Source organism: Chamaea fasciata, unplaced genomic scaffold (genome assembly GCF_029207755.1).
Source record: "Chamaea fasciata isolate MVZ Bird 193981 ecotype frontalis unplaced genomic scaffold, bChaFas1.0.hap1 SCAF_2, whole genome shotgun sequence".
In the NCBI taxonomy this organism is placed as follows: Eukaryota; Metazoa; Chordata; class Aves; order Passeriformes; family Sylviidae; genus Chamaea; species Chamaea fasciata.
Window position 1 is genome coordinate 21,131,837 of NW_027094087.1, and position 21,928 is coordinate 21,153,764.

General features: G+C 39.9%; 1 long non-coding RNA gene across 1 annotated transcript; it reads right to left on the minus strand.

The window, feature by feature from the left end:
* Positions 1-16,364: 16,364 nt before the first annotated feature.
* LOC136285838 (uncharacterized) lies at positions 16,365-20,878 on the minus strand. The gene is made up of 3 exons (XR_010719571.1): positions 20,750-20,878; positions 18,573-18,659; positions 16,365-16,602 (listed from the first exon to the last, which is right to left on the minus strand). It is a non-coding gene; the product is annotated as an uncharacterized lncRNA (long non-coding RNA).
* Positions 20,879-21,928: the final 1,050 nt, after the last annotated feature.

Sequence of the window (21,928 nt, forward strand, 5' to 3'; positions counted from 1 at the left end):
ACGTACAAGTGAAGCCCAGCTGTCATTGCAACAGAAGCAGTGAAAACCAGGCACTGCCCTTCCATTATTCACAGCTAAAAGCAGAAACTACCTCATTGTCTATTTTAACAAGCGCCTTTTTCCTTCTGAAGATTCATTTTGGGTTTGTTAATTTTGTTTATTTCCTTCTTTTCTGTTTTAGTAATTGGGAAGTTCAGTGTTCTTTTCAGTTTCTTATGAATCTGCTCTGAACCACAGCAGATTCTTGCCCTGCAGGCTTATAGGAAGAAGGAAAAGATAATTACAGAATTAAATTACCAAACAGCAATTAACAAACAGCTTCACTTTGCCAGTTTATGCAGTTGTCCCGTAAGCTAGACCACCTTGGGTAGCACAATTTTTGCGATGATCAGAAGTCTCTATTTAAATCAATTCTAATGTACATATGTGATAGTTATTTCAAAATAATTCCACCTGAATAAATAGCTCTGTTAAGGATTTCCCATTACTGTGCTTGGTAGGAGCTGCCAGGAATTAGCCTTTTATCCCCACAGCAAACAAAGACAACTTTGGAGAAGTGTTGCCAGTAAGATTTGCTCAAATATATACTTGGAGCTGAATTGACAAACCAGAGAATGCTTTATAAAGTGAAGATCTACCTTTAGGCAACAAAAAGTTTGATCTTAAGTCAACAGTAAAGTCCACATCTCATAAGTAGATATACTCTTGTAACTCATATTGAAGGGTCGTGACAATGACCATGACAATTACCCCACTAATACTGTGCCACTGTTGCTGGCAGGAAATCACAATCAGTGACTTACAACACAGCATAACAGAGATAATGACAGAGAAATTTGAGAGCAGAATCTGAATTATTGACGTTACAAGTCAAAAGGTCCACTTTATTGGAGAGAAGGGTCCTGTCACCTTTGCAGGAGAGTAAAGCAGCACAGGATGCTAACAGTTGCAGAAGTTACATGCCTTTCATTTGACAGAAGCAGAGGTGGCCTTTGCAGAAGTCATACCAAGGATTAAAGACTTATTTTAAGAAAGAGGAGGACTTTTACTTTGTCCAGGCTGAGCTTTTTTGCCTTTACTCTTTCCCATGTTTCCATTTTTTTTTTACTCCAACAGGCTGTTGTTCTTCTGTTTATCCAATGTTTATTCACTGCTTGTGAACAGTGTTTCAGCATGGCAGGTAACACAGCCTGCTTTTCTTCCATCTAAAATGCCTGCAAAGTGGATGATTACTAAAACAGACTGAATGAACTATCACTTGTTACTAGAACTTGCCTGATTATTTTAGATTAACTTAAGATTTATCAAAATGTATTTCAGAGTAAGAAGCTTCTGCAAAGTGAATGCAAATGAATGATGTCATGTGCCATTCTAAGTGGAAAATTTTTGCTTTTTACAAACGGAAAAGGTGGTTTGTTTGGCCTCTTCAAAACGTCTTGAACCAAGACAGTAAACTGCGCCCACATAAATCAGACATACATCTTGATTTTTCAGGTCTTCAAGATCAGTAGGCAAAGAGGAAGAAGACAAGGCTATATGAAGGGAAAGAAAAAGGGTGACTTAAGAAAAGCCCCAAAATTGTTGAAAAGGGGTTGGTTTGGTTTTTTTGAAACTGCACAGTTTTAGTTAATTTTTTCAACAAGCATTACCTGCTTTTTGACAGTGTCTTCTATCTATGTCCAAAGTATCTGGAAAAAGAGGGTTTGGGCCAACACTGCAGTTCAGTTCAGACACATCGTGATTCAGATTGGTGTGTTCTGTGGACAACTGTCAGCTGACTGTGAAAGCATTTCAGAGCTTAGGAATAAGAAGATCAGGACAAGCTGTAGCTGAAAAACTAAGGAAGGGGATCAGTTTAGTTTTAAGCTGGTACAGATGTGATGTCACTGTGAGATACCAAGAGGCAGAAATTCCGTAAGAAAACCTCTATTAGCTGCATCTGACTCTACAGCCAGTCACTGCTGCCAGTGCTCCCTGGGATGTTCAGCTACTGTTATGCAGACTGCTTGCTTTCCCTCATCTACTGTTGTCGTTGTTAGTTAACTTTTAAAAAATACATTTTAAATCAAAGTCAGGGGGCACTTTTCCCTTAGGATCCTGCTTGAACTCCTCCTGATTAACTCATTAAGATTCTTGTAAGTTCAACAGACAGACTTTGGGGAGTGCTTCCAGTGTCTTGGCCTGCAGTCAGCCTCTTTAGCAGATTTTGTTTTCTTTCAAAGTCGGGAATATTAGGAGCCCAACAGATCCTAGCAGCCCTCCAGGGAAGGAGTGTCCAGGATTTTCAGAGTCCTTGCCCCCAACAGTCTGGAAATCAAAGAATCTCAGATGTGCCCCTCCCTCTCCTGCCATTCCACTGCATGGGCTGAAAGGGAAGGAACAAACAAGCCCCAGCTTTTATGGCAAACCCAGAGGCTTTTGAAATTGGAAGACTCCATTTCCTTATCTTCCCCAGTCCTAATTCGTTGAAATCCACGAGCCAACATTTTTCAGATTGCTGTTCTGTGGACAACTTAGCAATTATCTTTCAATGCAGTCTGGAATTAAAACAGAAATATCGATTTTCAAAGTCATCTGTGCTGGGAATTGACTCTTCTCTCTTCCTGCATCTGGTTTGGCAAGCATCAGAACTGTCTTTGGAAAGATAGACAGGCAATTATGTCTGAAAAAGAGGTAATTAATAATTGTCTGCAGATATTGCAGTGGCAAGTTTGAAGAGGAAAAGCCTCTTATTAATTTAAAATTTGATTTAAAAAATATGCATTTCCAAAAACATTTGCCACAGGAATAGAAGATATTTAAAGGAAAAAAATTATTAAAACTACAGTGAGAAAATCACATGTGGAGATTTGCAAAACTATATCCAGTATGACCACTGGTACAGCTGGTTTCACCTTACTACTTTAGCACTTTTTTAGGGCTCAGTTTTACTGAGAATGTTGGAGATTGAATGTTTGGCTATTGAGCTAATTAGACTGAGCAAAACCAGTTTTTCCTAAACAACAGAAGGAAAAAAAAAAAGGTAAAACAACAATAAACCCATACCTTTGACTGGGAAATAATTTCTTAAGCTCAAACACTATAAACTGGAATTCAACGGAGGTGTAATCAGAGGAATTACTCTACCAGCATCTTTAAGATAAAGTGTATCTACAGTTCTCAGAGGCAATAAAGAGACAGCCAAGCTGATATAAATACTGAGCAAACAAACAAAATGCAGGCTTGACCATCCTGGTATTGATCTAAACCAATTCTACTCCCATGAATGTGTTTAAATTCTACACTGTGAACTTTAAGAAACGGTTTTTTTTCCTTGCAAAGCAAAAAAATTAGGGATGAAAGATGCCCCACTTTGGAGTAAGCAAACACTCTTTTGATCAGTATGTTTGATAGTTATGTCTGCAGAAAAGGAAGAGACATGGCAATTACCAATGTAAAGATAAATAAACCATCATTGGACTTTTCTTCCCCACCCTAGTTTATAAAGCAATTCTTATCAATATTGGTTCTGACTTTCAGCTAAAGACGCTGTTTTTTTGACAAAATTGGTAAAGATTTCTTTGCAGCTTTCACCTATGCAGGATGGTGAGGCTCATACTTACCTGGGTTGAGTGTGCTTTATCGACTGTGGGGATAAAATGGTCATGGTACAGCAGTGTTAAAATGACAAAAGAAACCAAACCCCAAACTTATTCATACATACAGTACATTTTTCCTCTGCCTATTTGTATGCCAGGAGACTCAGCTGTATCTAATGGTTTATCTTCCTACATGTTTTGTTACAAAACACAGTATGATCAATTGTCAATAACAAATCTGCCAAAAATTTATTATGTAAACAGCAAAAAACCTGAACCCAATTATCAGAAATAATAACAGTTTTAGACTAATGAAATATGTTTGATAACTTTGTCCGTTTGTGCTATTCTTCTGTTGCCTACAAGAAAACCTTGATTCTGTAAATTTGCTAACTTGTAATTACTTGCAGAATTACTCATGATTAATTGCAGCAATTTTGTAGAAAAACTTAGAGGTGAATTTGCAGCATCTTGATTCCAAATTCCTTTTAGTTGACCTATATGAATGTAATCACTAAAAAAATATATTAACAACAAACCCCCAAAACTCCAAGGGAAGCCAGCTCAGTATTTAGTTAAGAGTTTTGCTCAAAAATGGACCTTGACTGCTTAGGGTACTGTAACATTTGCAGAGAGAGTTCACTTGGGATAGTATGAGAAATGTTTTGTGGTGTGCAGGTAGGCATGGGTACTGCTGGAGTGGAGAGGTGCCAAGTACTAAGAGGGAGTTCCCTAGTGAGCCTTGGGAACAACAAAGGACGTGACTCAGATTTTCAAGAGCTGCCAAGCATTTGTAGAAACGCATTGCTAGGGTGACCTACGAAGTGTTTGTCATACTCCCTAAAGTCCTGAGAAGGAAATCACTGAAAACACAGTTAATGTAAATAGCTACAAAACCAGTCCAGTTTTCAGTGTTTGAGTAACTCAGTGAGTGTGAAGTTGCTCTAATGATCCCTACAAATGAAAACACCTTCAGAAAACTCATACATGAGCTGCAATCTACCTCTTCTCTTGGGCAACTCTTCTGTGTGTGGATGTCTACTGAAAAGGCATCCACACAGAAAATAATTCTTTCATATTCATGTTCTCTTTCATATTTTCTTGCCAAACTCCCTCTTTTCTGTTCTGCACTGAAGCATGCCCATTCCCATACCTGAGCTTTTCTCTTCAAGTATCTTATCCTCTTTTTTTTTTTTCCTCCCTATGAAAAGAATAATACGTGCACAAAAGGCTTCTCTCCTTCCTCAGTCTCCCTTTCACTACCCACATCCCTGATTTCTGTCCAACTCTTTGGCCACTTGGAAAGAGACTCCCCTGATCCCAGGATCTGCCCTCCAAAAAAGCCCATCGATACAAAAGAGAAAAATACCCTAAAGATTTCTGAAAATGCTTTTGTTGTATGGTACAGAATCTGTGAGCCTGATCTAAAACACTGAAAGCCTCCTGAAAGCCACTAAAACACTTTCTCTGATTTGGACTGAAAGTTAGGTTTTACGAAAGGGAACAAAATAAGAAGCCTTCTTTAGACCAGCTCTTCTGGAAGTCAGTGCACCCCTATGTAAACAGTTCCTGCTGGAAGGAGGACCGGGGGGTGGAAAAGGAAAAAAACTTATTTTGAGGTAGCTAGCTGTTCCCAAAGCAAATGACTGAGAATATCTGGTTTTGCACAATTGTCCTAATCCATTGTTGATTTTGCTGGCATTCTTTCCATTTTGATCAATGTAACTTTCCTTAAGGCTTAAATGGGAAAAGACTACTTCTTTATACATTTATTTACCTTCAGAATCCCAACAGTAATCCTCACACTCCATAGAAGAGGACAGCTGGCCAAGCTTTGTGTCTACCCACTCAAACTCTTTATTCTGACTTGGTTGTACTGATTTAGCTAAAGTAGACTGACAATCTGAAATTAAATTAATCAGAGATAATAGACTAAACTAGCTTCAACTGTTGATGACTTAGGAAAAATGCCCACAAACAGTATGTGCCTTGATTAAAATAAATAGATTGAGTCAAAGTGATGCAACGGTCTTGATCATCTTCCTCTTGGTTTCTCAATGCTACTTTATTTAAGAAGGGCCATGTCATAGGCTTTTTCCTGGAAAAATGCAGACAAAGCAACTGCCTCAGAAGACTTTTCTAATTAGAGTCCAGGTGGTGATCACCTGAAAAAAGATCACAAGGTGGAATGAAAATAGATAAACAGCATAAAAGCTGTTCTACTTAAAGCCTAACACTGCTTGGTAAAGCAGTGCTTTTGTGTCATTTCATTGGTTGGGATTATGCACTTGCTGCAGTATGTCAGCCAGACTGCTGGTGAAAATTTAATTTAATATTTAATGATGTTTCCTTCTGATCTAGACACTTTCCAGTCTGTCTGTGTCAATAAAAACTGAATAATGGCAGAGCTCGCAGGAGGACAGCTAGGTGAGTTTAACATGTCTGGGTTAAAGTAGTTTGCTACTTGAGACCTCATGGTATTATAATAAGCACACATGGCAACAACAAGAAATACATAGTCACAGTTTCTCTATCACACCATATGGTTTCACATTTTGCCATATATTATGCTGTGGCCATATGCATGCAGTACATACCAAAAAACCTGGGTTAGCATACACTAATGACATACCTGATCTGGTAGGAGAGTAGAAAGAGCAGAGGAGACAGAGGTGGGCTGAAGGAAAAACACAGAGCTGGAAATAGACACAGGAAAGGAAGAAAACTGTTATAGGAGGGAAATGTGCATGAACTGAAGGTGTATTAGAAGAATAAGACTGAATAAGACTTAAGAAAAGAAAACAGTAAGATACTCCAGAATGTCTTCAGTAGTAATAAATGAACGACTATAAAAATAATGAACCCATCACCCAAATGATTACTAGGGCTAGAACTGTCAGCCCAATTTGCAGACCTATACAATTCACTTTTCACTTTTGAAAACTTTACCTGGGATATAGGCTGCTTTCTGTTTGTATTAGAAACATTGTGGCTACCTGGTGCTTTCTTTTTCAGAGAACATTATGCAACATGAGCTCCTCAGCCCATAAGGTCCCTACATCACTGCAGATTGCTTATGTGATCTAATGTTATACAGCAATGCATGGGCCAAGATTAGGGCATGTCTCAGAGCATACACATCTCCAGGCTTACACCTGCAAAAGGGAGAACTGAGCCCTCTGTGTCTGAACACTTGCAGACACAGCCACAGGACTGGTTACGAAATTGCCACACAGGCTCAAGAATAAAACAACAGACCCTCTCTCTCTTTGCTTGCCCACACGTTTTGTAGGCATGAATAAACTGTGAAAAGTGGCCAGAACATCTTGCATTCTAATCCTTGCCTTGCTGGGGGCTCTGGTGTGACCTCAAGAAAGTTATGTCTGATATAAACCCGACTTCAAGTTTTGCCGATCCTTAAAACTGTAGCCTCCTCTATCTTGTTAACAGTTTTTCTAATTACTTTCTTTTCTTTTGTTCATAGGGAATGAAAGAAACTTGGATTCTTTAACATACCCTTTGAAAAAAACCTGCCCCAAAACCCCACACCCAAACTCCAGACCCAAGGGGGAACTTAAGACAGGTTAAGACAGCCACCAGGCCAGTGTAACTTGGGCTGGCTACAGTAGTTAAAGTTTATAGAAAAGATCATAGTTGAACAAAAGAGGCTTATGCCAAGTTCTTTCTGGAATTGCTGTCTCCACTGTTATTCAGGTGAATGCCAATGTAAATTCATCACATGCCACCTTCTGATATACAAATGTGTGTTTTAGCTTTTGGACAATGATAAAATAGTGATGTGTGCATACAACTTTAACTTCTATATGGAGAAACAAGGTATATTAGTCTAATTAATTTAGTATCTTCTGATTTGGTTTAACCTGAATACTGGAGAATGGAAACAAAGCACAGATGTAGTCAGGATACTCCTTTCCTATATAAGTAAGGCTCACACGGCGCCAAGGCCTGATCTTGAACTCAGGTGCTTTGGAGTCATTGGCATGACTGGTTGTAGACCTGCTGGGAGGTCCACGTGTGCTGCCTGCCAGTTCCCTGGCAGAGGAAATGCTGAAATATTTTACCATTTAGGTATGTGTGGCTTTTAGGCTACAGCAAGCCCACCAAGGAGATTTTGGAACCAATTCACTCAGTAAAAATTCACTCCATTTTTACTATCACGAATGTTGCCAATCACAGAGGAAGGGCCACCAAGACTAGATTAAAAAGAGGATGGTCACACATTGTACTGCCTTATGGTTCTCAGCAACATTCACTTTTAATCTTTTGGAGTCATGAGAGTGCCTGAATCATGGCTGGTATTTTGCAAGTGCTGCTTTGACACACATGTGGCCCTGCAAAGAAACCTGGACGTTTCCTAAAGGAAGCATTCATTCACTCACACGGATGCTACTCCAAGAAGTGTTTTATCCCCACATCCTGAAAAATGTGATCTCCCTATGGCTATAGAGAAGATTCATTATCATTCCTTGAGATTACAGCAACAAGAGGGTCCATTCATATTCTTAGGAAGAATTACTAGAAATACCATCTTTCACTGGTGCTGAAAAGCAATTTAAAAGGACAATAATGATACTCTACATTGCTAAATAGTGTAATATTGGCTCCTGTCTGAAGACTATCTCATGCAATCACATGACTACATATAACCTGCCTTGATAAAAGGCAGCCTTGTTAAAGATCTAAAGCTGAAAAACCTGACCCCCCAGGCAAGATGGCAAATAGAGAAGAACCATAACTTACTATGTATTTTAAATAAATCTTGTGACTTTGAGTGATCTTTGAATGATCTTTGAATGAACAGCTTGGGCAATGTTGCATCTCCTAACCACTTCTTAAACTCTGCTTATAATCTCAGTGTCCAAGTGCAATTTTTACAGGCAATCTCATTTTAAGAGAATTGTGTGGAAACACGATTGTACCTTCAAGCATGTTTGCATTGGACCTGGCAGTAGGAAGCTTAATTTCCAGTTGCACAGGGCAGAATTGTAATTGCCATTTGAGCAAACAAGACAATAGATACCACATCAAGTATTTTCTTTCCATCTCATTGTTTTTATTTTACTTTATGGGGAAGTGCTGTTTCTAGAACTGAATAACTACTGTAATGGATGGCCTGCTGCTCAAATAATGAACGCTGAGGTCTAGAGACATGATGACATGATTTCTACATTCAGCTCTGCAAGGTTTGAAAATTATGAAATCAGAAGCCAAGCCATATTCCTTACTTATGACTACTATTAATATCTAGTGTATTGCATAGCTCATAAGACGCTGGATCCAGACCTATGTTATATTACACACTGCATAAACACAGAACAGGAAGCCTGGCTCAGTCCCCAGGGTCTTAATGCTGAATGACTCAAACAGTCATTTTTGGATACTTGGCTGTAAACACATTCTGCCAGTTCTCAGAAGTCCCAAGGGGAAGCAGCTGTCAGCAGACCAGGGCTGCAGGTCATCAGCATCTTTCAATACGAGACCTAAGAAGTGAAAACATTCTAAGATCCCATGGCCAGTGGTTTTGGTTGGCAATAGTTTTTTAAGATGTATGGTCAGACAGCATGAATCCAAGTTGTTTTAACAGGGCCTAGGGAATGTCCCAGACATGGAAGCTTGCAGCATCAACAAACATTCTGAAAATGTTGGTAGTTGTCTTTGTACTCATCAGAATGTAATATGAAGCAGAACTCATTTACATTCTGCAAAGAGTTCATTAATCACTGCCCAATCTCTATAGTTAATATGATTGGATCAACATGCCTTAAGAACACTAAGAAAAAAACCCATGAATGACCAATTTCTTCTCAGCTAAAGCACCCCATATACTATCCAGGTATTCATAATGAAACAACAGCAAATGTGAAAAACACAACAAACAAACCAGAAAAGCAGCATGAGTCCCAAACTGCTGCTGTTTATTTTCATGCCAGCACTGAGCAGTGCAACCATATGCTAAAAGTTGGGGGGTGAACGCTTTTTACCAAACCTGCACAACATAATGTAAGAAGCAGAGAGTATCGTGACAGAGTCACTTCTTAATGGGAAGACAGGTGATTACCACAGTTTCTCAAGGGCTAATATGTACATCAACAAACCTTGCAAAAAAAATGTTTGGGCTTCACTCTCCCTGGATCCTGCCATGCTAAGTCTGAAACCTACTGAAGGCTTTGAATTCAGTTGTTAAATTTGCGTCTTTTTCCTTTTTCTTTTTCTTTCTTTCATTTAGGAATCCAAGCCTATCTGAGATTGTTTTCCAGTTAATTTTGTTTCATTTTTTATTTATACCCAGAAAAGAGGCCAGCATTTCTTGTTCCAGCGTTGCTGGATATTTTGCTTCTGATTACCATGAAGCTAATTATTCAGTAGGTTTAGCCTCAGATATCTCATGCACTCAACTATTTATGCATTTTAGTCCCTCACATTACAATGCCAATGCAATGTAACACTGTTTGCGGCACAGGTACATGAAATGGCTGTTTCTGCAGTCGATGCTCCCTCACAGGTGCTCAGCAAACATGGCAGCTGAAGAACTGGGCTTTACATGATGACTTGCCTGAGAGCCTTTGAAAGGTGTCTTTTTCAGTAGATGTATACAACTTGCTTTCATATAGTCTGAGTTAAGCATTCAAGGTTTTGAAAACAGAGGTCACAGAGCAAAATAACTGCTGTGAGAAACTAGCTGAATATGCTGTCACCCAGCCACATAAATTTTTGACAATAACAAGTCAGAAACATCTGTCTGCTTCTCTCTCAATGCTACTGCCTTGCCCCTTCTCCTAACACTGATGAGTTACCCCGTGGTATTGTTTTAACAAAAGGTCGAGTTGATCTTCAAAAGGAAAAAAAACCCGTCACTAGATATATGGTTTACAAGAAAAAAATATCTTATGGTTTTCTTTGATGAAAGGAACTAGTGATTTATAATATAAAAGGAAGAGAAACTTGTATTTAAAAGCAGTGCTGCTATTTTTTTTGAGCAACTTTAATGTTGCCAGCAACATTTTCTTGAATACATGCCTGACTTCCTCTGAAGAATGTGTGGTGGGTTTAACAAGCTTCGTGCCTACAAAGTTTTCCAGAAGCCCATATCTACCTTTTTCACATGAGAGACAGAGCGTGCATTGCTCCTCCACGTATTTGATCTGTCACCTTCCTTCTAGCTTCAGCATTCTTTCAAAACCTTTCATCTGAACAGAGCTGTAAAAAAGAATAAAAATAGCAAGGTATATGCTGTCTCATGGTTATGTACAGCAAAACTTGAGCACCAAGTGTAAAATGTGTCCTATTTGTCATTTATGGTTGCAATTGTGCAACCATACAGGATGTGGCTTCCAACATATCTGGTGCAAATTCGACAGCTTATACAGGTCTACCTTGTAAGGTAAGACATGAAGATGCAGGTGAGCCCCAGCTGCAGACATCCACATCCCTCAGACCAAGAGAAAGCAAGAAAGATAAGCATGAAAGCAACTCTGAGGTCAACACTTCTTCCTCTCCACCCTTTCCTGCCACCACAAAAGAAGTTCAAAAAAAGTGTTTGGTATGAATGACAAAAGTGTTTTTCAGCCACTTCATTTTTGACAGAAAGTAAGACTGATTTTGTGACATTCATGCCTGAGTTAGTTTATTTCTGTAATGGGAGGCACCAGCAAAGTACAGCACCATCCATGAAGACTTCTTAGCATTGGTGCTCAACAGTGTGGCAAAAAAACACTGATATCAGCTTAATGTAACTACGTCACGTTTTGTTTACTTCCTCGTAACATCAATGGACCTGAATGGGGTAGGCACTGTGAAGAATCTGGAGATTGAAGCTCATACTCCTCTTATTTTAAAATAATAGCCAATAAAGTGACATCTCTACACCTTTGGTATTCTGTAAGATGTGCATTTTTGGTAAAGTACAGCTGGAATTTCTAAATTAACTTGTAGCTGATCTTAAGGACAATTCTTCAATAAAGTCAGAGGAAGAGAATACAAATAGAGTAGCAAATCCCAAATGTATTACTAAATAAATCATTGGTGGTTTTGTCTCTTGCAGAAACAACTAGAGAATTGCCTATAAGGGATGAGAGTGTCAGACTCTTCAGAAAGAGTCTGTGAGAAAGAAAGCAGCCGTGTGGTACAGAAAGAATCACAAAATCATAGAATGGTTTGGGTTGGAAAGGACCTTAAAAGTCATCTAATTCCAAAATCCCTGCCATGGGCAGGGACACCTTCCACTAGACCGGGTTGCTCAAAGCCGGGAATGAGGCATCCACATCTTCTCTGCGCAACGTGTTCCACTGTCTCCAAAAGAAGAAAAATGTGTCAAAATCAACATGTCTGATTCTATGATGAAAATTTTCTAGTATCAACTAACTAAATAAAGAGTTTATAATTTTTCCTTTTCCCTAGTGGGGAGCTTATATCCATGCCAGTACCCTAGTATAACAACTTTATCAAAAATGCCCAAAAGCTCACTCTCTAAATGAGAGACAAATGGGAATTTACCTTGACAAATAAAGCAAGTATTGAGTTCCATGTAATTCATGCCTCAAAGCCTCAAAAGAGGCTTGACACAGATTAAAGACCTTACAATTCTCCAACTCTATCTTCTTGGAATTCCTTGTATAGTCAAGGATTTCGTTTACAAAAGTATTAACATCTTCTTACAATAAATTCAACAAAACAAGCTGTCTTTGAACTCTGGCCGTGGTTGTATCAGAGTGAATCTGAAACAACCCTGCTGTACTCTGCAAGTTCCTTCCAACCAACAGGAAAAACAGAAGTCAGGCTCTGGAGCTTAGGACCCAGCCTGAGCTGGAAACGAGACAGATAAGTACTTTTAGCTCAAAAGAACAGCTCAATATACTGACAATTCAATCACCTTCACTTACTTCCTTGAACTCTCATCAGGCAGTAAACAGTGCTTATTTTAGTACTGGAATGGATTGTTGTAAGACACTTAGGAGAAATTGCCCTTTTCATTTGTTTTATTTTGGAAGTTATAGTCCATATTGACAGGCCATTTTGTTCCTGCAAAAGCATAGAGCAGGGGCATTGCTTTTATTGTGAACCTTCTATTTTCTCTTTCTGGCAGGCATCCTAGATTTGTAATTTAATATTCCTGCCAAAAGCACTGGAAACATTTGAGAGGATCCTCATGGGATTAAGGACAAACTGTGGATTACATTCCTGGCACTGGACTACACTGGAAGCCATAATTTTTCTTGCTCTCTCTGAATATTTGTGAGCATAGACAGAACAGACCATTGGAGATACAAGCATCATAAAGTCACCCCAGGACACTGAGCTAACCAAGTAAGGACACAGCAGAATTAAGAGTAATTTGATGTTGTTTTACTCTTTCTTCTCAAACCATCCCAGGATCCAATGCATTTCTGTTCTTAGTCTAGGGAGTGTGTTTAGGTCAAGCAGATGTGTTTATGCTGATTAACCTTGCATATTAACAAAGTGAGAGCAGGTTGTGGTGCGGCTGAGGACATGACTTTCCCTTCTTTTTTCTGCACACTAGAAAATGTGCACTCAGCCATTAATCCTGCATCCTGCTTCCCAGATGTTGGGGGTCAGTGACTTAAGGACAGCCACAGTGAATCAGACCAAACCTACAAAAAGTCACGCTCGTTCTTCTGACAGTGGCCAGTAATTGGTATTTTGGGAAAGAGTACAAAAAATGGGGCAAGATTTACTCTTCTAATACACTGTAGCGAGATCTGCTAATTCGCTGTTCAGGGACAGACAGAGCCAGGAGCTCGTTTTACATCTGTGAATTTCAAAGCCTTTCTATGATTTTCTTAGTTCCTTTTTAAAGCTCATTTGCATCCCTGGTCTCTGTAACACCCTGCACCTCTCAGTCTCAATTTATTCCAACTGTGCTGTGTAAAAAGAACTGGCCTTTTCTTGCTTTAAGCCTGCTCCTCGTAATTTCTGTAGACACTCTTACTTCTTGTTCCATGATAGAATAATCCCCTCCCTAATCACCCACAGACCATATGCTGAATACCAGGTCAGCAGCGGTGGCACCACAGTCCACCAGTGTGTGTCCCACAGTCCTCTGTGGGATTTACAACTACAAAATGAGATACAGAGACAAAACAAAGAACATAAAGATAAAACATATGTTTTATCTTTTGCCATCACCATACCCACAAGACAGAGAAGACTTTCAGAAGAAGAATTGCATTGAATCTCAACAGTTTCTGAACTCACTAAATAACAATCAAATGCTTCAGGGATCCCATAGGTCTCCCTTGCAAAATAAGCCCAGGGTTTTGTACTTTAAACAAAGAAACTGCTCAAACTAACGGGTGACAGCTCTTGGAGTTCACCTTCCAGTTGTTATAAATCTATATTATAGGGTTGGCTTTCCGCATAATGTGTGTTATATGAGTAATAATGTTGTGGTAAGGATATAAGTTTTTCTTTTATTTCTACTATTAGTAAAGAGAACTAAGCATATTAGTATTAGCTGATATAGTATGCTTAAACTGTCTGTTTGGCCAAGATAACATCCAGTGAACAGGTAAAGAAGACCCTGCTATTTGCTTAAACTGTCTGTTTGGTCGAAACAACATCCAGTGAACATGCAAAAAGGGACTCTGCAATTGATATACCAACTATCAAGCATCTACCATCTGAAGAAAGCACGGACCAAGGCCCAAACTGGAGGTGATAACGAAGACACGAGCAAGAAACACACATGCTCTAAAAAAGTGGACCCAAGGAGGGGCCATGCAAAACAATTCCTAGAATATAAAAACTAGTTCATAGAAAAATATAAATATTCAACAAACTGATGCAATAGAAAGGGTATTTAAAGTATGATTTTGATATAGCAGGGTGTGGACTTCGCTGAGTGCCAAGTCACCCGGCCAGCCATATTTTGCTTTTTTAATCTCCCTTGTCTTATAACTTTATTAAATTTATTTTTAAATTTTACATAAAAAGTGAACCTCGTTTTTCACACAGTACTTCCAGAAGGGCTGGAAAACATGCTAGTGGAAAACATTTCTCAAGGTCCAAGGACCTCAGCATTAAACAATTCAATCAAATATATCAAACTGTTGAATGCAAGCTGTAACCTGCTACCTGAGTTGATGGAGAACTTGTCAAAATTACACAAAAAAAGTATACAGCAAGCATTAAAACATACAGAAGTTTGAGTGGTGAAGTAATTTGTCTTTTACAAGTGTAAGTGAAATAACTAAGCTTCAGATAACATTGACTTCAAATTAGAAAGAAATCAGTCCGTTTAAAAATTAGAAGAATTAAAGAACCTTGCCTATTTTCTGTATTGTAAGATTATTCTCCAAGAAAGGTGTCTGCTCTCTAAAATGCTCATGCTTTCATGATGCCCTCAAAGTCATCCAATAGATAATAGCACTACAGTCCTGTGACAAAACTGCCATGGAAATATAACAGGATTGAGTCAATATGTTTAAGAACAGTATCTTCCACAATTCCACAGTCTAATAGAGAGTACTGTATATGGTTTGAATTACCTAGAGAAATGTTACAGCACTATCAAAAATAATTCACTTTTCTGTTACATTGGACAGTTCATATAATGCTCTACAAGTTTAAAGAACTTGATGTACAGTTCTGAAAGAGCTTAATATTGTATGTCCACTATCTCTTTTTATAGCTAAATATAACAAAATCAGATCACAGTGACAGAGAAAGGTCACACTGATACCACAGCGAGGCAATGAAACAACTATTCAGCTATTGCACCATGCCTATACCTTTCCCTTTTCACAGTTAACAGATGAAGCCCTTTACCTGTTTAATATAGAGACTGTAAAAACTAATGGATTAAAGTCCACTTTAAAATCTTTTTTTTTTTTTTTTTAAACTGTGCAACTCATCCTTATAACCTAAGAGACAGCTTACCTTAAGAATCAACAGAAGCAGGTAGGACCCCACGTCCCATGATTTTCACATTGGCCCCTTGTTTTAAAAAATAAGGTCATCCTCTTACTTCTTCCTTTGATAGATGAAAAGAGAATTTCTCCAAGGCCTCTTATTAAGAAATTTAGAGGGAGAAATTCTGTTTCTCCAGGAAGCAGGCACCATGCTCCTGTGACAGGTCAAATCCTACATTAGTGGAGAATGAGAAAGTCCAGAAGAGACAAAGTTTGAAACCTGTGGGAGAGGAAAAGCTGCAGGAGTGTTACACAAGAATGAGTAGAAAACATCTCTCTCATGAAAAGTAGTCTCAGGGTAACAACTGTAAGGATTTCTGTTACCAGCAGACCTGGGACCTTTGGGGAAAACCAGTGATGAGCATGTGACAGTCTAGACAGGAGTTTTTCAAGGCAGTTTTGAAGAACAGGGGAAGGAAGGCACCGGGACAGGGCTCTGAGGTTTATTACGCTGAAAAAGAATGAACAGAAGAAATACCCAGAAGGGGAAGATAACGCAGTGCTAAGATCTAGTATTGTCTAGGACACTCCATTTCATTTAAAAGCTGAAAAGACAATGAAATCCCACAGAACTCATGACACGGCAGGCTCTGGCAAGAAGGCCAACTTCTATAAATAGACAAAAGAAGGAAGTCTAATGCTGAGATGGTGCAGCTGCCCCACAACATCCTACACCTTATCAGCATTTTTGAGATCTTTAGTAGGGAGTTTTACCGAGTAAGTTCTTGACAGGCTCTAGTATCAGTTACAATTTGACTCCATGGTTTCCAATACACTGACTCAAATCCATTTCAGGGCAATCCACACTTACCCAAGAGGGTTCCCTTGCAGGAGTTCAGCTCACTTTGGAAAACTTTTAAAACACATCAGTAGTATCCAAACAAATTGTCCCAGCCTTTCCTCAGAAGATTCTGCTCTCTGCTTCTGCTTCTGCTCTCCTCAAAGCACCCCCATCTGCAGAGGGCTTGCTCCACTTCTTCACTCTAGCCCAGTCCCCAGCACTCCTGCCCTTGAGTTCTCTCTGCAGTCCTCAGGCGTGATATTTCCACTTTGGTGACATTGTCCTGTCCACAGACCTAAACCAATGTGAGGTGAAAGATTAAGAAACGCAGGCAATGAAGGAAGTGAAAGCTGTGATTCAAAAGGTGGTGATTCACTTTAGGCAAGGCTGCAATCTGAGCGCTGCCACTTTTACCAACTGGCCTTTTGAAGTGCTCCTTTTCAAACCAGACACAAGAACAGGGAGTAACAAAACACTGTTCTTTGTTTTTTAGAGTTTTGAAAGAAGAAAAACTGGTGAAGGCAGTGAGTTCATTTAGGAATTCACTAGCCTGCTGATGAAGTTTCAGGGTGAAAAACACACGCATTTTCATGGGTAAGCAATGTGTTCCTGACACATCCTTTGCATGAGGGGACAGTGGTCACCATACAAGGGGATAAAAGGTTATGATTCTCCACTCTGGTGCAGAGACAGGCCGGATGGCATGGATAGGAAAAACTCTTCACTGTCTCTTCAGATATTGAAGAATAAGGAGCCATCAATGATGCTAAGAGAAGCGGTGTTCTAGGCAAGCCCTACAGACCACAATGATGATTGCTTGAGGATTTTTTAGCTGCAGAAAATTCTCAAGAGATTGAACAAGTATTTAGAAGAGAGGCCTGTTGACAGTCACTAACTAGATCAATCACATCAGCTTCAGGAAATCCCTAAAGAGAAGACACACAGAGTCTGGAAGTATATCTGTGTGAAGTATTGTGCCTTATTCTTCTACTTCCCTGGCATCTTGCTTTTGGATTTGGCTTGGTTTTAGTCAGGTCAGATAGTTAGATCTGGTAATTGAATAATGGCCTTGGCAAAACCTGTTATAACTTCTATGAACTAACAGCATGAGGAAGGAATTAACTCTTCCTTGGCAACAAATAATGGACTAAGCAGGCTTTATCATTAGTTTTCTGGAGGCGATGCATCAAAAAGAGTTTATCTTCTTTTTAATAGAATTCCTGGCCTTATCCTTGCAGTACAGTGTAAGGGTCAGATAGAGATGGTGCATTAAGCCTAGAGCTCTACCAGATGGTAAATGAGTCCCACTGCACCAGGTCAAAAATGCCTGAGCCAAGGACCATCACGAGTCCCAAACTGCCCACTTTAAAATGACCACAGAAGCCCTCTTGTGTGCTGTCCACAATTCTTAACATTGGTCACTTTCCTTGTCAGCAAGGGTGAGCATAGCACCTTTTCTCATGGAAATTGCTCTTCTGTCCTAAAACCCCCTGCTGAATCTCAACAAATGCATCACACCCTTCCCTGCCTCTAATCTTCCTGATAATCCTGAGCTGCCCAGACAGTAAAGAAGTTTCAATTAGACTACCACAATGTATGTCAGAACTAGCTGCAGGCACAAGTCTTGAGAGACTTGTGAGCTAACTCAGCCAGTCCTTAACCATAAAAAATGTACCTACTATTCCAAAAAAGACGCAAGGGTATGTATTTTGGCTTCTGGATGGACTTTCATAACAGTAAACATTACATTTAGTGTGTACAAACAGCTACAGTGGCTCCAAAAAAAAAAAAAGAAAAATTGTGACACTAGGGCAGGGGAATAATGTTTGACTCGGAGAAGTCAAGAAAAGAATTCTCGCCAACAGATCACTTCTGCTCATTGTTTCCCTTTCCTTGGAAACCTGGGAGAGAGGTCATGCTTTGGCTTTTCCTGGATGAAGTCACATATGCAATAGCTATGGTCGGGGAAAATTCCTAATGTTTTATGAAGATGGTGCTATGCGATAGCAAATCTGAAGGCAGAGCTCATGGAACTGCACAGAGGAAGTGGGAAAACAATGGATCTCATCACAGGGAAGATGTAGTACCTGACCTGGAGTGCTGGCACATTTCCAGGGGAGGCTGCACACAAGTACATTTTGGGGCCTAACTGTTAGTGAAAACCTCTATATTTCTCTTTTTCATTTCTCTTTTATTAACTATGCAAAGGTGATCAGTCAATAGTGGAAGAAAGGTTTTCCTAAGGCACTGCATAACTCCTCTTACCTTCCAGGAGGGAGCCTAAAAGAATTGCAGCAGCTTCTTGTACTGTAGTTATCCTTTCCTTTCTTCAAACACCCAGAAGAATCCATCCTGCATTAAAAAAAAAAAAAAAAAGTAGGATTCCTATGATTCTGCCATCCAGACAAATTACTGAGATGACAGATGCAGAAAGAAAGGTTTTCATCTTTCTCTTATAACCTTCAATTGCCTACTGTTTCAGCTCAGTCACCAAAGCTTTCACTTCTCTCTCACTGTTATCCTACTGAGATAATAACTTAATTCAACTTGTACTGTCATGCAAAACCTTTGAGATGACCTCTGTTAAACAAGAGTACTTGTCTAACTGCAAGCCCTCAAAATCCTTTTGAAGTCACAATCAATGCTTTGTGTGATAAACTGGATGAAAGTGGCTCTTTTAATTTCAGAAGTAAGAGAAATGCCAACTTCATGGGGAATTTTTCAGTTCTCAACACATTTTTTCCTTCCTATTTTCTGATAAGCAACTGTATTAATTTAGTATTCAAAATAAAAGTATCAAACAGCCTCAGTGAAAGCATGTGCCTGTCTCAGTGTGAATGAGACCTGATCATGCTTTGCTACCTTAGAACATACAGTGTCTCTTGTTCTTTTGTTAGTATCATTTTTGTCCATAAATTCTCATTAGAAAGAGAAATAAAACCAAGGTAGGTGACACCTAAATACAAGCAGCTGCAGAGAAACTCCAGAGCTCTTTTCAAAGTATAGGGGAAAACAACAAAAAAGAAATAAAATTAAAAACATTCTTTTCTTCATAAGAGATCACATTACATAATACTGTAGATAGAAGTCCAGTTCTTCAAATCTGCTTGAAATCACTAGCCCTACAACCTTCTCTAGAATCACACTCACTTGCACCAGCAGAGATTTTGGCTACAGAGCAAATCTAAATGGCTTTGCTGTCACTGAAAACAAAACCTACCACAAGAACCTCACAACAAAACACATACAGATATGAAAATGGACAACACGCTAAGAGACAAAATATTTAAAGTAATTTTACCATGCATATTTTCAGTCAGACTTTAAAAACTGACATGGAGATTTTAAGGGAGGCCATAACCTTGGAATTTCACCTAGCTCTCTAAAAAACCACAAGGTACATTTCCTCAGATTTAATTCTCGTTCAGGTAAATGCAAAACAAATTCCAGGATTTCCTCTTGGCCCTAAGCTAAACTCTGAGTGCCTTTTTCCTCTTCCATTAGTATTTCCACAGAAAGGCCCACCGTACACACCACCACTATGCACTGCAAAAGCAGGTCAAAACGTGAGCTGTCATTTTCCTGCCTTGTATCACTGCTGAGCATCTCACACACATCAGTACTTGGCTGATGTTTCAGCCTTAACGTGCTGCCAGAGAGGAGGTCCTCACAAGGAGCTAACATGGCAGGAGTCAGCACAGAAACAGTGTGAGTGTTTTACACTCTGTCACTCCTCACCTCCAACAGAGTGAAAGCCTGACTAGCCTTCCTGTCTCCAGCCTGAGCAATCCCAGTGTGTAAAGCAGTCATGCTTCTAAACCTCAGCAGCAAGAGCAAGACATTGGCCTGGCAATGTGGCTGCAGCAAAGGGAAGTCTCACCAGATTCTTCCTGGTGGGGGTGGTGGAGTGCTGAGGCAGAAGCCCAGACAAAACAAGGAAAGAGGTTTTTTCTAACTGCAGCTGGACAAGGAAGGCCTTGCACAACTTCATCCAGCCTGGGAATGGCGAACCCCTGGGGTTGGACTAGAGACCTCCAGAGGTCCCATCCAGCTGAATTACCAGATGTTATCAATCAAAGATTGCATTCAACCTACTACAGAAAAAAATCCACCAGCACATTAAATCAGCAGGAATGTGTTTTACATGTCTTGGCCCCGACATTTATTTGTTTTTAATGGTGTCTAAAAAAAACTGCTGAAAGAACAGAGCTTTTACCACAGTAAAGAGTTTGGAAAGGCACTACCATCTTAGGGGTTTTGGCTGCTCTAAGCAGCTCTTTCCACAGTTCTTTATCCAAAGCTGGCATTGATAGCACAGTCTCTTCTTGAATTGTATCTATTGGATGTATCTAAACGTTTTCATGATAAACAGTATTATGCACTTCCAAACTATTTACAAGTCACAGACCTCTCTGAACACATTCCCCCTCCTTCACTCCTACCTCCACTGGCTCGGGTTTCCTTGCTCATCAGGAACCATGTTCTCCAGCTGAGGGCAGAAGAGAGCCGAGCTCAGAAGAGACACAATCTCAGAGATCTTTCGTTCCTTGTTGCAGAGCTTCACAGCTTCACAGCATCCTCTGCTGCCAAAGAGCAGAACCAGTTCAGACATGTGAACGTGGGCTATGCCTCCAAGCAAACGTTATCACTTTATACAGACAGACACTCCCCCCAAAAATACCCTGCAGTGAAAAGAGACAGCTATTGAAGCCCAGATCCATAATAGGGATTAATCTCCACAGAGTCACCCTTGAAATTGATCTACACTTGGGTACTACAGATGCAAATAAATTCAGAAATACCAGATTACTGTTTCCAAGGAACATACCAAAGGAACATACTTATTTGCAGGGCTGAACCATTTTTGTGCTATGCAGTACCTTTCAACATCTGGCTCTACACAGACCTTCTCTTTGTTATTCTTAATTCTTATTTTCACAGAGTTAAAGGTTGGGTAGGTTGGAAGGGACCTCAGTGGATTATCTGGTCCAACCTCCCTGCTCAAGCAGCGCAATCCCAGGGATGGCATAGGATTGCATCCAGACGGTTCTCCAGGGAGGGAGATTCCACATTCTCTCTGGGCATCCTGTTTCCATTCTTGGTCACAGTAAAGAAGTTCTTCCTCCTGTTCAGGTAAAACTTCTTGTCTGTCAGTTCCTGCTTGATGCCTTCTTGTCCCATTGCTTGGCACCACCGAGCAGAGCCTGACACCCTCCCTTCAGTTATTCACAGACACCAATGAGGGCCCCTCTCAGTCATCTCTTCTCAAGGCTGAACAGACCCAGCTCCCTCAGCCTTTCCTCACAGGAGAGACACTCCAGTCCCTTAATCACTGTTGTCACCTGCTGTTTCTCCGGCGGGTGTCAGGGTAGTTAAAGTCCCCCACCAGAACCAGGGCCTGTGACTGTGAGGCTGCTTTAAGCTGCCCGTAGAAAGCCTCATCCACTTTCTCCTGCTCAGATGGCCTGTAGAAAACACCCCAAACAGTGTCACCCTTATTTGTCTGCCCTTTATTCCTAACACATGAGCTCTTGACTTGCTTGTTGTCCACTCAAAGGCAGACCACGATACATTTCAAGCGTGTTTCACAGAGACAGCAACTCTACCACTGTACTTTCCTG